General features: G+C 34.6%; 1 protein-coding gene across 1 annotated transcript in view; it reads right to left on the bottom strand.

Moving 5' to 3' along the window:
* LOC137923121 (ankyrin repeat domain-containing protein 50) overlaps nt 1-12,442 on the bottom strand; it is a 121,697-nt gene that overhangs the window by 69,938 nt on the left and 39,317 nt on the right. The window contains exon 2 of the mRNA XM_068766284.1: nt 7,765-7,786. The gene's annotated coding sequence lies outside the window, so the exon portion shown is untranslated. The remainder of the gene's footprint in view (nt 1-7,764; nt 7,787-12,442) is intronic.

Below are 12,442 nucleotides of genomic sequence, written 5' to 3' on the forward strand. Positions count from 1 at the left end.
AAATTATGGGCATACGAGGAAATAAACACGTCATCCAGATGCCAGCTCCGGGGCTCGCGTGGCGGCGGAATAACCGCATTAATATCACACTACTTAGATTACACTGAATTCCACTTAATCAAGTTATCAGCGCACTGCGCAGGAAGTAAAATCTGTGCGCTGGTTTTGAAATTCTACTCGGAGATGTTAATGATAGAGGTTATTGGGTTATAGATGTAAAAGCTTCAAAAGGTGAGAGGTGAATGGTGTATGGTTTACTGTAATAAAAAATTATTGGCTCAGAAACAATAAATAACGTAATTAGGCGACTGCGAAGCTCGCTTAGGCGGACGCTCCATGGAATGACGAGGCCCACGAAAGCCTGAGAGGGCTGAACCTCGACTTAGTCGGTTGCCATTACCAGATAACATCATTGCTACTTTGAAAAGCGTAAGCGCTAGGAAAAGAAGTGGTGGGTGGAAGGTACTTAACGTGGTGTGCATATACCTCCGCCTGCATTACCTCTCCCCACGACTTTCTTTAAAGTTCACCTGCATACCGCAGTGCGACATGGCATCCCAAGGAGGATTCAATGCTTCAATAAATCCTTTTTAAAGCCACAAATTATTTTAAAACATTCAACAAATGTTCGTCTAACTAAACTAATTTAAATCACCTTTGTTAAAAAATGACATCTTACGCCACCATGTATACCCGACTGTGGATGCTGTCGGGTTGATTTATTCCAATGCCAAGAAATTTATATGGGCTAAGCGAATATCTTTCTACCAAACGTATAAAATAAATATAATGAACCAGAATTAGAAAAAGATGTTAAAAATTACATGACTAAGATGTACAAACAAAGACCGTAAAGGAGAATGAACAGCTTCCTTTATAAAGACGTACTTTTATCGTTACGAAACATTCAACATAAGTTGATATTTACGTGTGGTGCCACGAATAGAATTCAATGTCAAAGGCAGAACTGAAGACAGTTAATTAGACACGTGATGAGATATTTAAATTTATGCCTTAACGTCTGGCACTACAGACTATAGGCACAATTAAGCTTAATTATTTAAGATCAATTTGACTTAATGGTGCTGTAACTAATGAAGATTTGACTTAAGATTAGATACTTAAGTTCTCGCTGGTGAGTAATATGGATCAGCTTGACGGAATTACGTTGAGATACTAGGGTCTGAAGGTACTGAAACACAGAAGCAAAGACGTACTTCCATGGGCAGGAGATTAGACCCTGACGTGATACCGGAGATTCTCTCCGAAGAGGCATTTAGGCCGTCACCCTCATCGACAAATTAGTGTAAGATGCTATGGCTAGAAAAGACGGTGCGGTACACCCCGGCGTAACTACAACGCCGGCTGTGACCGTACCAAAAGCCCAAAAGAGACCCAAAATAATGGTATAGTTAAGTGAATACAAATAAGTTAGCTTTGTATTGTAAATATTATGTTATAAATATAGAAGTTTGATTTAACAACCAAATAAAATTGTAAAATAGATCCACGCACATGGACTAAGATAAAAATATGCAGGTAATTTAAAATAAGTATAAATGCAAAACAAAAATTATATAAGGAACAAGAATTAGAGGTAAATATAGTGCCTCGAGGCCTTTAATAGAATAAAATAAATAGAGACTATATAAATAGAGAATAATAAAAAAGAGACTTTAATAGAAATCGAAAGTAATATATTAAGTAAAGTAATTAGTAGAAAAATATTCCTTTCTAACTAAATAGAATTTCAAAATTCAATTCTTTGGTTAGAGCAGAATCTTGAATCCATTTAGCAAAAAAAAAATCCATACAGATTGCGAAACACTTCCTGTGGGGTACTCATCTTCGTTTATATAACTCAAATAAGTATTAGAAAGGTATTGACTACATAAATATTCGCAGTATATTAGCATTAAAGCCTGCAACGTTTAATTATCGGCTAAAATTTGTCAGCGACTTCCAATAAAAGGACAGCCGAGTCGGATAAGATTATACCAAATTGGATACGTGTACAGAATGCGATGTCTATATATCGGGTGACCGGGGAATTGGGTAGGCGCTCCAAATTCAGTCGTCGCGACGCTAAATTGCCGCCTAATAGCACGTGAAATTTGATTTTGATCCTGTGAAAAATAACAAAGAAGTCGTGTATAAGTACAGCCAAACTTCAACTTCATACAAAATATTGCCACGAAGGCAGGAAACTGTCATACACAATATGTTTAGAAAAGGTCCAAGAGGTTGGTATTAGTAAAATCCATTAGCACGAATATACAAATTATAGTTTTGTAACGACTGCAGAGGTTTTGCACTGCAGCTGACGTCTGACTCATTAATTTCAAACTTTCAAATATCAAAATTATTACATACTAGAATGCCCGATTCGATATTTTTCACGACTATAAAAGCTGATGCTGGGGCCCTTCTAAGTCAGTCTATAAAGATCCTGAAAAGAAGTGAAAAACAAGAAGACTCCTAATAGTGAGAGCAGTAGGGAATGATTTTTTGTGGGCAGATCCAGTTTAGTTGTTTGAACTGTAGAATATTAAAAGTCGTATTTTTGGTGAGTCTGCGTTTCCCTACCCCTTACCCACGGTCGTCACAATATGTTAAGACCGCAAAATCACAACAAATACCAATATAACACTGGTCAATTCTCTGTTCGTCGCATACGTCATACATATTAATTGCACAAAGTATAAGAACACCACCACATCACAAAAAATATCAAATAAAATCTAGACCTATATTTCTTCATACTAGCTACATGTCAGGAAGGTGGACCCTTAGGAAAGCCGATGAAGTAATACTAAATGCTTTAAAGGTATGCTGGAGGAAGAAGTTGAAAATTCTGTTTTTTCCTCTCTATAAGAACTTGTGTTTCAACGAAAATATAAAAACAAATCAATTTTATTAATCGAACCTCTTTTTACCGCTTTGTACATTTGTTTAATCATTTTCATTTACATATATCGATAATATCTCGATTACCTTACCGCAACCTTAAGACAAAGATGCATTGTGCTGCACGGACCAGTGTCATTGGACCGTGCAGAGCTCAAGACTCAACGGTACAAGAGTGTCTGAGAGCCGAGAGTGTCCTCGAGAGTGCATGTCCGAAACTCTTCTAAGCCTGCGGTAAGGAACGTCTAAGACTACTTTCGTGCGTTTTATCTATCGAACTATTTCGCAAACTTTTTAGTCATTTATTATACTTGTGTAACCTTTCGTTGGTGGGTAAGGGTCCAATGGCGCCTGTCAGTGTACGGAATAATTTTTTATTGAGGAATGAAATATAATTTTTTATGATCCTGTGATTTATATCCAAAGCAAACGATTTCGAACTGTATTATAATTGTAATTCGATATAATGTAGCCTACTTCGTTTCTAGCAAATATAACCCGTAGTCATCCGAGCGTTGCGGGCATGTGTCCAAAGGCAGTTGACGGAGTACAGTTAACCATATAAGCCTCTCCCATTTTATTATATACTACTATACTAATTATTTATGTAATACTTTCTAATGACTATCACATAAGACACCATGTAGTTACATTTTTGTGTATAGGTCTATCAAAACAAACATTTACTGTAATTCTTATAAACCAAGTGTCCATATATTAAACAACGACCCTCTCTGGCACCGTTAGCTAGGAATGCTAAACGCGTATTAAGTAACAACGCCAGCCTAGGCTTCACCGCAACCCTTGCACCAAATGACTCCATCGAGTGTCAATTCAAGCGACCCAAGAACAAGTTCTTGGCCTTTTATTTGGCCATTGTGACTTTATGGAGCATCCATCCATCCATCCATCCGAACGACCTAAAAGGTTAATGTTAAACTATGCATAAAAGCGTATAAACAGTTACATAAAACACGCAAGTCGAGGTTTACCGAACCCCTGATATACGGTCTCTGGCAAGAAAGACAAATGAAAAAGATCGTTCACAAACCTACCTGTTTAGGAATAAAAGCACCGACAACGTTATAACTATCCCTCTACAGGCACAAGGTATGTGAATTCCCTGTTTGATACCCACATATACACATCACGTATATATTCAAAATAAATTGCATTAAATTTGTACTCGTACGAATGTCGCGATGTAATGTAGAGGGACCTTACAACAATGGCGGTAAACGCTGCGGCGGTATTGTCTAGTCTAGACGGGTAAGGGTTGCCACTTAAAATAAATAAATTAATGACAAACAAAATACGTGTATCGATAAAAAAATATATCCAAAATAAGCAAATGCAACGTTGGTGTGATATTAATTCTTTTTATAAAATGGAAGTTCCAATATTGCTAAGATTTTTTGTCTATAATACCAAAATTTTCATGACCCAATTTCAGCAACTTGTATCGAAAGGGTTCTTGTAAGATGCTGTACAGATACAAAACATTGTGCGTAGACATTATTAAGTTCGCGCTTTACTTTCAAGCTACGGTAATTTTAATGTGAACTGAAATAGTAATCCGCTTTTCATAGAGACAATTGTGATAGGCCAATGGTAGAGGATTGAGACTTGCAATTATAGGTTGTGGATTCGAAATCTAAGATACAATTTTAAACAATTTATATTTTATGCATTAATTATATCGGATGGTCACTGCTCTAAACAAGTTTCTACAGAATAGCAGCAGCGTCATCAGCTTCCCATAATGAAGCGTTTATGAGTTGAAAACTCGACGACCACTACATAAACCACCTCATTTCTTAAGTTGACGTGTATTGATTAAATAATTTACAGTGTACTATAAATATACGTATAATTATTATCATTTCAGCCAAAGAACCACCAATTTTGGGCAAGTGTAACCCCTGTTGATTTTAAATAAGACCCGTTGGAAGATAAGCGATAGGAAAATAAGCAGAACCGAAAAATGAAAATGAAATTCGTTTTATTTCAATTATAATTATCAATGACGCACAACGTGAGAAGGCGTTTATAAAAACACGCTAATATTATTTTAACGTGGACATAGCAAAACACTTCAAAGGAGTGACAGAAATCCTCTGAAGATGTATTTTCATTGAGGATAGAATCCACGACCTACATTAATGTTCGATCGTGAGTCACTATCAACTCGACTACCGCTGCTGTATACATTATAAATATTATAAAATAGTTAAGAGACGCAGAATTCCTTAGTATTTATTTTTAAATATGCATGCATGTCCTCTTAATAAAATCAGTAAATAAAATGTAGCGCATGTCACACACTGGGACAGCAACCCTACCGAATCATTTACCTGTCACCAGAGACAAGATCTTTCAGCGGTGCACCCCAACTCTCCCGCAAACGAGTCCTAACACCACGCATATGTTCTACTGCACAATTTTAAACTTACGTTCGCGTTGTCATGCGAAACTCACTCTTGGCTAGTCTGAGAGCACCTGTCATTAGGGCACTATTTCCATGCCATTAAAAGAAAAACTCATACGTAAGGACATTGCCCGAGTCTCCTTAAAAATGGTTGCTAATCGCAGTAGCAAGATTAAATACCAATGAATTTTCTAAAGTTATAATAATCTTTATAAAAATGACTCTTATAATAATCTTTATAAAAAAAACTCTTTAAGAAGAAAATTATGTCACGTTAATTTTTTTATTTTATTCAAACCAAAATTATATTTTTAGAAAAAAATATTTACTTACTTTTGAAAATTTATCGTAAACAATAAATAATCTATCTATATTATATAAATACAAAATTTGTCATACCGAGGTTTTTATATAGAATTATTATTTAACAATCATCTTTAGCAACATGAGGATATACGGTGTTTGAGTATATCTCCCGTTCTTAATTCGTTTGTCATCATCTTCAGCCGTAGGAGGTCCACTATAGAAGGCGGAGATGTCCCCTCTCATAAATTTCGAATAGGACCTACTTAAAATTCATGCATCCAGCGTCTTTCGACTACCTTAATAAGTACAAATAACCATCTTGTAGACGGACATCTTTCGCTTATCTGTTAGTTAAATAGTTTCTCTTACCACTCTTTAAACTTAAGGCCCCATCGGAAATTTATCCAGTGCGCTATATGCCCCTCTGTCACTTCAATCTCACCATCCGCTCAGCTATTGCCACTTTCGTTTGTAGATAAATTTCTTATGAAATAATTAGTTACGCTTTAGTAAAGGTAGGTAAAGTTCGTCAATACATCCGACATCTCTGATCGAATAAATAACTGAAACACTTGTAAAACATTTCCTCAATGAATCAAGACTCATGTTTAAGTTAAATAAGACCAAAAGTTTGTGTAACTATGGCTAAAACATATTTTTGATATTAAACACGTGGACTACAGGCTTCCTTTGAAATACAGACGTAAACATACGTGTCAATTAATAATATTATTTACTGCGGTTGGAATCTCGCCTTGTTTCACAAGTCAGAATGAAACAGAGCGTGGGTGGATTAAAAAAAAATGTAATGCATGCGCGAGGAGAGTATCTCATATGCTGTCTGGAAATGAAAACAATGGCATAGGAAAAACAGACACTTTCTGAGTTTTTATTAACAAGTGTAATACGAAAATATATTGTTGTATGTACTACCCAAGGCTTTCTAATTGTCGCTAAGATCTTCTTATAAATTTTATTGCTATTGAGATGATTTCCTCAAAAATGTCTCGTTACTAGTAATTTGCTTTACGATAAAAACGCAGGGTCAAATTGTATCTAACAATAATTAAAAAGTTTATGATATTTTTCTTCTGACAGGATTTTGAAAACTTTTTACTTTGTTGTTTTAGATGTAAAAGCTTTGAAGGAGTGAATGTATAGTACATTTGTCAACAAAGGCTTTAAAGATTTTCCTACAATATCCAATCACTTCAGGCTGTACAAGTGTACAGGGATAGATAAAAAATAATAAATTTTAATATATAGTAACCTGAATTTTGAAAATGCTTCATATTATATTAACATGACGTTATTAATAATTTTTGAAACCATTAATTTTTATATAAGGTGTACCATACATTACAATACAAATAAACTACACGTTCACGCGTGTAAGGTTTTACACCTATAACCAATCTATATATATATATATATATATATATATATATATATATATTTAACACATATTTGCACACTATCGAACAGTAACTTACTTAATATATATCACACCTTCTGTTATTTATAACTCAAAGAACACAGACTTTTATGATTATTAATTATTTACCTGTTTTTGAAAAAGCAGTTAATTCAATATGGCTTGGTTAAAAATTAACTTTGAAATACAATAAGGTCGAGATTCGTCAAACATTAATTTGTTCACAATTAAGGCTGTAAACTACGATTACCGCGAGCCGTAATGAATGATTAAAACGTAGAAAAGCAGCGAACGCGGTGACTGCGCAATCCGGGAGATTAAAGACCCCGCGGCAACACTCGGAACCGTTTAAATATTACAAAATTGGTTTTCGCTGACCTCAACTTACTCATTAACAATGAGAATGATTAAACAGGACCGTACTCGGAAACCTGCTATTTACAGCTTCTGTGTTTTCCTGTAAAAATTGCGGTAACTAAATATTACACCTCACACCGTTTGAACTTATTTATACAAACTTAACGGCATTGTATCCGATCTGCACACGTATGTATAAACTTTTATTGAGTTAGTGTACAAAATTTTACTAATGTTATTTAATAAATATATACATAAATATCTTAAAGACAAAAGTTGACATAATAATAATAATAATATTTACAATTAAATTTAAAAAAGTACTACTTACTTTCATTCCGTAGAGTATAGATCTGTAAAAAAAAGAAGAGTACTGATCAATAAATTTATTTGTAATTTGTTTATGGGTGACATACTAAAATCTTTTAAAGAATTACATAGATTTAGGTTCATACATTTACATATATAAAAAATAATATTTTTCGACAATCTCTTTCAGTCACCGGAAAAAAAGGAAAAATTTCCAGGCAAAAATAACAATTTCTTTTATCGTACAATACACGGAGTAACGGCTGTCCCAAAGCTGTCAAATATTTTCATCAGAATCATCATTTCAGACGATGAATGGTAAATAAAAATACTTTATTTCTAACATTTAATAATAAAAATTTCAAATCGTCGTATACTTTTTTCTATGCAAATTAGATTATCACACGTAATGTTTACGACGATATAGAAGAACGGGCAAGAAACTCCTAGACTTCTTTTTAGCCGACGGACGCGCACTGGCAAGACAGTCTTGCGCTTTTCGCATACACAGACTTTCTACGACCTTGTGTATTTCATTTGCTAGGGGTTTGTCTAATTTAACCCACATCATATCCACCAGCTTGTGGTCGCAACTCGTGAACCTTTCGACTCCAGCGGCAATTAAGCATGTAGCGATGCAATTAATCAATAAATAAAAATTGTATATCTTAGACTCACAATTTAAGTATTTGCACGAAATAGAAAATCTTTTTTGTAAGAACGTCTTCGTGGTTATTAAGATTATAAATTAATTTAAAAAATGATCAATCTGAAATACTTTACATTATTTACTTTTCTGTTGAACTGCGACTAGCCAGCTAATTAATATATGTTCATACAACCCGCTGCAGATATTCTTTGTGTATATTCACACTATCTAAGAAGTTTATATTTCATTATTTTATTCACACATACATATTTAATTGTTCTAATTGAGATCAGGGCGCATGGTTTTGGCATAACCTTATAAAATATTTAAATTAACAAACATACATCATAATAAAGAATTCACATTTGTCTTCTTCCCAAGTTTATGGTTCATATATAAGCATCTACGATTTCAATCGACGTATGCAATAAGTTAATAGAGTTAATCCGTCAGACGAATGGGGGAGAGCCGGTGGTCTTCCGTTTGTCACTTGCGACAGCCGACTGGAAGGTTTTTGCAATAAGTTCGCACATAATATTTATCGACAAAGCACTAGGGAACATTATACACTTGACATAGTGTTTATTTTTGCTTTGCTTTTTTGTGTATTGTTATTTGTATCGCTAGTGTTTTACAACATTTTTTTTCGCGTTTACTAAGCGCAGATATTTAGATGGGTTGCCACTTTTTGATACGGATCTTTCGTCTCCCAGCTGCGAATCACGACAGTGTTTTATCATTATTTACAATTTTTATTATAGGTAAATAAAGCTAAAAATTTACTCTGAATTCATTGGTACATTATTATATTTCAAGTCGCTACCGAAGAGTTTTCCTTTGCTTATTTGTGTAAGTGATGCTTGAAGTTCAACAACAAGTCTAGCAGGAGCTAATGTTGCTCAACAATTCTTTTTGTAATTTGTTCTATAAATTTAGTAACTAACTAGAAATAAATATAGGTGTGGTTTACCATTGGGTACAGATTTAATAGAGTTAATTTCTGATTATTATTTCAGTTTTAATTTTGTGTTGTTCTATACGTTTCAAATATCTATGCGAATGAATCCCATATTTCTCTTGATCACGCCATACTTAAGGCAGACTTTACCATTTCATTTATCTTTTTTATGTGTCTTAACACTTTGTATAAACTTCTAGGACTATTGAAATTTTCTGCGTATGATAGTGTACTGCATATGGTCGTTTAACATATCTATGATCAGTATTTATGCATTATAAAATAAATTTATTTATTTTACATTACACCAATAAACATAGTTGTCACTCAGAAATGGCACTTTAATTTATTTTTTCTATTGTAATGCAACATGCGGCTTTTGGCAGTTCAAAGTATGTCGTGACAGGTAGTAAAGGATATTAGCATGAAAGATGATAGTCAAGTACATGGTGGTAATCACAAAAGAACTCGTGTTTACTAAAGCATTCTTTGATTACAGCCTAAATAATTTACAAAGTCAAATGAGCTTCCTCCATCAGTCGGTTAGAGATACATCTGTCTTGATAATCCGATCTAAAATAAGTGCCTTCTACCGTCTAGTTAAGCCGAGTCTCCCGTGAGTGCCCTAAGTTAAATAACTGTAAAGAGATTTAGGCGCGTTCAACGCTTTCATCATCTCAAGCCCGTGAAGTGTGCAAATGTCAAAGCGCGAACTGCATTTGACAATGAAAAAAAAAATAAACAGTCCGTGACAATGCGATGTAACGGAATAATTTTCAGTGCTGCGTCATATCTCTCTTGAAATTCAGGAATTAAATTGAACGCTCCGTGTTTATTTATAGACCCCGCCTTAAAACTAAAATGTAAACTCGATGCAAATATAAACCATAATTTAAGATAAAAATTTTAACATAAAAATTGAGAAATGCTCACTAATCATCTATTAGCAATAATAAATTGCATGAATCTAAACAAAACAAGGTTTTCGAAAATTGACAACGTTACAAATAGTTGGCCTATAAATTAATAGAACGTCCAAAGCCTCTCAGCTCGAGCTCTTCAATCTAGTGGTTTTCGCTTAAGATAGTTTCTATCTGTAAGCCTGAAGCGCTATTTTATAACATCGATGAAATTTTATCTGATAATTAGACGTAGTAACCCGTTTCATATAAACACCCTAAACATGTTATGCTAGAAATCGTCATCATTTCAGCGGGAGGATATTCACAATTTGACAAAGGTTTAACCCACAAGCAATACATTCGCAATGACGTCATTATTGCGGTGCTAATTATGGCGACAATGTTCAACCAATAATCGACTTGCTTTATGGATACCTAATTAGGCATATTGTCTATATGCCTAATAATGTGTCCATAAGTATATGTGATTATGGAATTTCGGATTATTTTAGAATATAATAATGATTGTTTTTGACGAAAAGAAACTTTACTTGATTATTTTAAAACGATCGGTAGACAAAATAGAAATAGGATTTACTAAAAATTATGCCAAAGTTTTCGCCCCTGCCGGATTGAGTTCTTGAAGCGGTGAGACAACGAAAACGGCGTAGTGCGCTCACGACTAGAGCGATCTTGTCCGTCTTCGAGGCCTGGATTCAGCGACGAGACGATGGGCTCAATTACAGGCTTACGCACCACAACGAGGTTACGTGTCGCACACGCTTGCGAAACACTCGGAGTAACAGACGAGGCGACATATCCCGGTGGACAAGATCGGACAGGATATTTCCTTGCTTTGAGCTTTAACAACATGGTATATCTACTTTTTAGCCAGACATCTCCCGCAGCTCTTGCCAATCCGTGGTCTCCACTCCAAAACCTTAGCCATATGTTTTACGCATTATGTGCCTACTCGTTGCCAGTTGCCAAACTTGCCAATCTATTGGGCTATGTTGCTATGCTATACTACTTACGTTCATGAATGGACCACACACCATCTCGTTATCCAATAACATCCAGAAATCTTAGTGTGTCCGGTAGCCCATACGGTTGCTAAAGTGCCGGAAATATCCATAGATATGCCTTCTTGAAATGAAATCTGGTTTAAATTACACATTAACAAACTACGACAAACTACGCCTATAGAACGTCCTGTCATAACTTATTTACTCATCGCAGTCGTATAGAAAAGAAATAACACGTATCATATAAACATAACAATTAATTACTTAATTATAAATATTAAACTTAAAAAGTAGGTACTTTATTCATAGAGATTTATTTTAGGTGAGCTCACAGTGGCTCACTGAGCGACTGTGAGCTTTCCAATGAAGCACGAAGTGAGAGGATACGTTTCAGTGGCGTTAAAATACTTAAAAAAAAAACTAAAACAATATTATACAGTCGATGAACACTCTCGGAGAAAGAAGTTCGGCGGACGATGCGATATAGTCGCGAGTAGTTTTATTTACTAATCCACTCTCTTTCTCATCCGTGATTGCTTTGGCAACGCGCTGCAAATGCAAATAGAATAACATTTCATTATGTACACGACGTTGTTTGTTCTAAACAAATATTCGACTACTATCGAATATGAAATCATTTATTCGAGTTTTTAATCAGAACATTTATCTCCTTGATAAACACTCGCATTATGTATTTAAAAGTTATAATAACTATAAATACATATCATTTTACAAATACAGAATCCCGAGGACAGTCTACGGCTATACCATAGCAATTTTTATAACCACAGGATTCTTTACAAAAAATCGCCGTTAAAATATAGTTACCGTTGTTAAGTGCTGTTAAGAGCTGCATTGGTGACCCCCATGCCATAATCTCCCTTTCGATAAAAGATTAGCAGAATCGATTTGATTCATATAATTTATATGTTTCAACTAAGGATCTTTACTCAGTTGTGTGCTTGAAAAGGTAATAGCCCTAGCTTATAATATATATAATATATAATAGCGTTAGCTAAATTTGATTGAAACTAAAATCAAAATGGCCTACCCTGTAATAGCATCCTTCAACTTAAAAGCTACGACAGTTCTAAATGCGATTATTTCTGAGAAGAGCCACCTCGTTCAGTCGTGCTTTTTTTGGTTTTGTAATCACTCGCACAAAC

The sequence above is a fragment of the Battus philenor genome, unplaced genomic scaffold (assembly GCF_028537555.1).
Source record: "Battus philenor isolate CCGP_79_NKW_IND1 unplaced genomic scaffold, ilBatPhil1.0.hap1 SCAF_20, whole genome shotgun sequence".
NCBI lineage: Eukaryota > Metazoa > Arthropoda > Insecta > Lepidoptera > Papilionidae > Battus > Battus philenor.